Genomic DNA, 4,705 nt, shown 5'->3' with positions numbered 1-4,705 from the left:
TGGCACCCGAGCTTTCTTTAACACTCTTGTGAAACAAATGGCTTAAAACGTAAGTTTGGAGGAGATACGAGGAAATTGAAAAAGGTATCAAGGCACAAAAAAAGAAAAGAATTGATGAGAAGGAAAGTCAAGAGAAGAAAAGAACAAAAAGAAAAATGCAAAAAGAAAAGGTGAATAAGTGGAAGAGTTGAAAGGATTCAAAGAGAGGTAATGATCCCAAACATGGAGAAGTCAAAGAGGGAGAAAATGAATATAATGATTAAGAAAGAGTGATGTTAAGACTCTCTAGTACCCCAAGGAAAAGAAAGTGCCTCAAAGAATTGGCAAAGTGTGAGCCGAGAATAAAAAAAAATGGAATGCTTAAGGAAAGGTGTAACCACTCAACCATATTATATCCAACCCTAATCCAAAAGCCTTCATTACATCCCGAAAGAAGTCCTATTTGATTTCAAGCCGAGTGAGCTTACATTAGTGGCGATCTACATCTATGGTACTTGAAGCCGTACTTGCGACATTCTCTTGAGAGAGATGAGTGAACCTTTCATAAATCTTTGGATTGAGTGCTAAGAATTCTTAAGTGAGCCAGGCAACCGGAAAGTAGAAGAGGAAGAGTTTGGAGTCCACCATGACCTACCTGATAAAGAAAGAGTCCTTGATGAGTAAAGCCAATTTTTGATGCTCAAATGTCACTTTAGAACTATATGTGCATAAATGTTTAACTTGTCGTCTTGTTGATAATACATAAGTAGTGTGGGTAATTGTTGGTCCCAACTGATGTGTGGATGGCTCACCTTCGATTCGCTGAAATGATCCTTAACTTTTGGAGGTGAGAACTAATTTATTTGCTTGAGGACAAGCAAAGCCTTAAGTTTGGGGGGTTGATAAGTGGGGATTTTGACTACTTATTGGCGCCTTTTAACTTTTATTTTAGTCTAAAAGTATTGAATTATGTGCCCGAAACTAATAAAATTATGTAAAATTATAGGAATGTTGGAAGTTGGGCACCCGAGATGAAATCCGACTAAAAAAGAGCAGTCTAATCACAAAACAATAAAGGGCACAAAAGCACAAAATGTGCAGTCCGCAGAAGAAATTACGGACCGCAGAATTCCATTTGCGGCCGCAAGCAAAGAAGGAAAATCTGCAGACAATTGTGCAAATTGTGAACCGCACATGAATTGTGCGTCCACAAAAGCTAGGCTAGGAGTCAAGATCAGAGAGTATGCAAATTACCAAGTCCAGAACCTTAGTGAATTGCGGAAAGCATAATATTTGTGCTGCCACAACCCTAACATTGCGGACCGCAGAAGATTATCTTGTTGCTGCAGTTCTAAATTTGCGGACCGTAGAAAAGTTGCTTCGCGGCCGCAGTTCAGAATTATGCGGTCGCAGAACTCCAGCTCTTGTCAAATGAAGAAATATGCGGACCGCACATGGAATTATGCGGTCGCAGAACCTCCCGAGTGGTATTTTTGTCCGAGATTTTTAGCCTTGTATAAATAGACGAGTTTTACAAAATTAGGTCAAATTTGAATATCAGCAATTACTGTAGCCGTTTTTCTTTGCCATTTTTGGAAGTTTACTTTGCTTTGGTGTATTTTACAATAGATTTAATCATTTTAAGCTTTCATTATGAGTTTAATTAGTTTTTCTTCTTCATTTTCTTCAAACCCAAGTATGAGTAGTTAGATTTTTACTAAGGTTGTGACCCAACCCTAGTGTGTAAATCTTATGGGTATTTAATTTAGTACTTATTTATGATTGGGTATTTATTATTTTGTTTAGTTCATGCTTTAATTTGAGGAACTAATGGTTGCAAACATTAGTTCATGCCTATTTGACTTAGTCTCTTCTTGAGAAAGAAAGACCTAGTCTAGGATAACTTGGCTAACAAGGAATTGGGTCAATCAAGAGATTGATTTACCTAATTAAAGGGTTCAACCTAGAGATAGTAATAACGTGACTTGAGCTTTTATCAACTGTTTTGTATGATACCCATTTAGTCTTGAGAAAGCTAAATTGGGCAAAATCACTCTCTAACCGAGATGTATTGAGTGGGTACTTTAGAAACCCCAGTCAATAGAACAAGCATTAAAGTCTTTATCACATTAGGCAAACACCTAGGTAATGGTCAAAACCCTAGGCTTTTTATCAATTTGAAAAAAATCCCAAAAATAATTATCTCTAGTCTTCTTTCTTTATTTTGCAATCAGTAGAGTAAAATTAGAAATAGAAAACCAATCTTTTTGTGAAAGTTCAATCTCGATAATTCAATCACGCACATTGAAATATATACCCCTAACTCCCATCTTAGCTCCATGTGGATTCGACCCCGTCTCTTAGTTGGGTTTCTACAATTGCAAACGACCGTTTCAAACCTCTTTTGAGGTGTGAATTTGGACGCGATCAACATCCTCCTCTGTAAAAGTGATATCATCTTCCCGAAGCCTTTTGATATGCATTTTTGATACTTTCGTCTTCTTTGCTGCTGAAAAGGTGACCCCATTAATCTCATTCCCTCCGAAGATCATGTTGATTGTTTGACACATGGGATCTTCTCCTGCTTTCGAGGGTTCCGTGTTATCTCGGTTACGACCATAATTGTTCGTAGCTCGGTCACTCAAGAATTCTCTGAGGTGACCATTCTTCAGTAATGTTGTCACTTCTTCCCGGAGATGTCGACAGTCCCCTGTCCGGTGGCCATTCGCCCCGTGGTATTCACACCACGAATTGGGATCCCTCTGGCTAAAATCAGATCTCATCGGTTTTGGGAACCGTGCTTCTTTGATGTTTCTCATAGCCGATACCAACTCCACTATACTGACGTTGAAGTTGTATTATGATAATTTGGGGTAAGGAGGATCCGGCGATCTTGCCACTTTTTTATCCTGCAGTGATCGATTGTACCGACCGCGATCAGTCCTCTTGTCAATGGTGAACCTGTCTGCTGTCCGAAAACCTCTGCTACGGCCTTCAGTTTGTTCGTTGGGCAAAAACCGGCCCCTCGAAGTCCGCATGTCCGCTCTTAATCATCCTTTGGTTTTTCCATGTTCTTTTCTCGTCCTTTAGTCGACGGCGAATAACCAACCTGATCATCTTCAATCCTTATTTTTTATTCGTACCGGTTATGGACATCCGCTCAGGTCGTTGCTTGAAACTCGAGTAGGCTTTCCTTCAATTTCTGAAAAATGTCTGAACTCCTCGGATTCAATCCCTTGGTGAACGCCTTAGTCGCCCATTCATCCGGGATAACAGGAGCAACATTCTCTCTTTCTGGAATCAGGTAACGATCTCTCGTAGTATCTCGGACTCTCCTTGCGCAATCCTAAATATGTCGGCCTTTCGGGCCTGTACTTTTCTTGCCCCGGCGTGTGCCTTGATGAAAGAATCCGCAAGCATTTCAAAGGAATCTATGTAATGCTCGGGTAACAGCGAATACCATATCAAGGCTCCCCTCGTGAGGGTTTCTCCAAATTTCTTCAGCAGCACAGATTCAATTTTGTGAGGGGCTAAATCATTTCCCTTTATCGTTGTTGTGTAGGTGGTAATATGATCCTAGGGGTCTGAAGTTCCGTCATACTTTGGAACTTCAGGAATTTTGAATCGCTTCGGGATTAAGTATGGTGCCACACTTGGCTTGTACAGCAATTGAGTATACTTTTTCGAGTCCGGACCTTTCAACACTGGTGGCGCGCCTGGGATCTAGTCCATGCGGGCATTCACTTCCCTCATGAACCACAAAAGTTCATTCTTGAAAGTATCATTCTCGTTGTTGAGGCCGGATCCGTTCCCCCTGCCCCATCGGAGCCAATTTCACCTATGGGAGTGTTGTTGTCGATCCTTCATGTCGTTTGATTCGTGGGAACCCCTGGAGGAATGGGATCTCGTTTGTTTGCATTATTTGAAGCTCTCGATAACGCTTGCTTCAACTCTGTCATAACTTTATCCTGTCGCACGGGGTGGCCTAGAATGATCGCTTGTTGCTCTTGCAAGACCCTTACCGCATCGATGACATGTTCCTCATCGGCGTCATCGGGAGTTGTTTCCCGAACATGTCGAGGGTACTGCCTGTCATGCACTGGTGTAGCGTCATTCCCCTCATTATGGGTGTCACTAATTGAATCCTCGGAATGAGGCTGATCCCCTTGAATCTCGGGGTTGCGCATGTAGTTAACAGTGTTATTTGCCATGTCTTATGATCTTTTCTAAGACAAAAACAATCAAAACACGTTAGTAAAAAAGGCAAGGATCAATTTAGTTACATGGCTATCTAGCCCCCATGGTGGGCGCCAAACTGTTTACCCGTAAAATTGTACAGTTGAATTTATACTGGTTCATAGATAAGTGAATTAATTTGATCCTGAAATAAATAAATAATCGAAGAATTGCACAATACTTAGCCTTAGGATAGAGACGAAACAACAAAAGCAACGATTTCGGGAAGAGGGTTTTCGGGCACAACAACAAAGGAAATCAAGAAATAAGAAGATAATATTGGATTGAGCTTTGTATAGAGTGTAGCATAAGTTTGCCAGAAAATTTGTGTCCTTTACAATGACAACTAAGCTCACTATTTATAGCTATGAAGAAGGTCCTAGGGTCGTGCCCTTATTTAATGTCAATTATGAGGGGCATTGATTAAGATATAACGGTGAACATAAATACCAAATTCCTTATAACGGGTAACTGTTCTTAATGCCATGGA

The sequence above is a fragment of the Nicotiana tomentosiformis genome, chromosome 1 (genome assembly GCF_000390325.3).
Source record: "Nicotiana tomentosiformis chromosome 1, ASM39032v3, whole genome shotgun sequence".
In the NCBI taxonomy this organism is placed as follows: Eukaryota; Viridiplantae; Streptophyta; class Magnoliopsida; order Solanales; family Solanaceae; genus Nicotiana; species Nicotiana tomentosiformis.
This window is presented reverse-complemented; position numbering follows the sequence as displayed.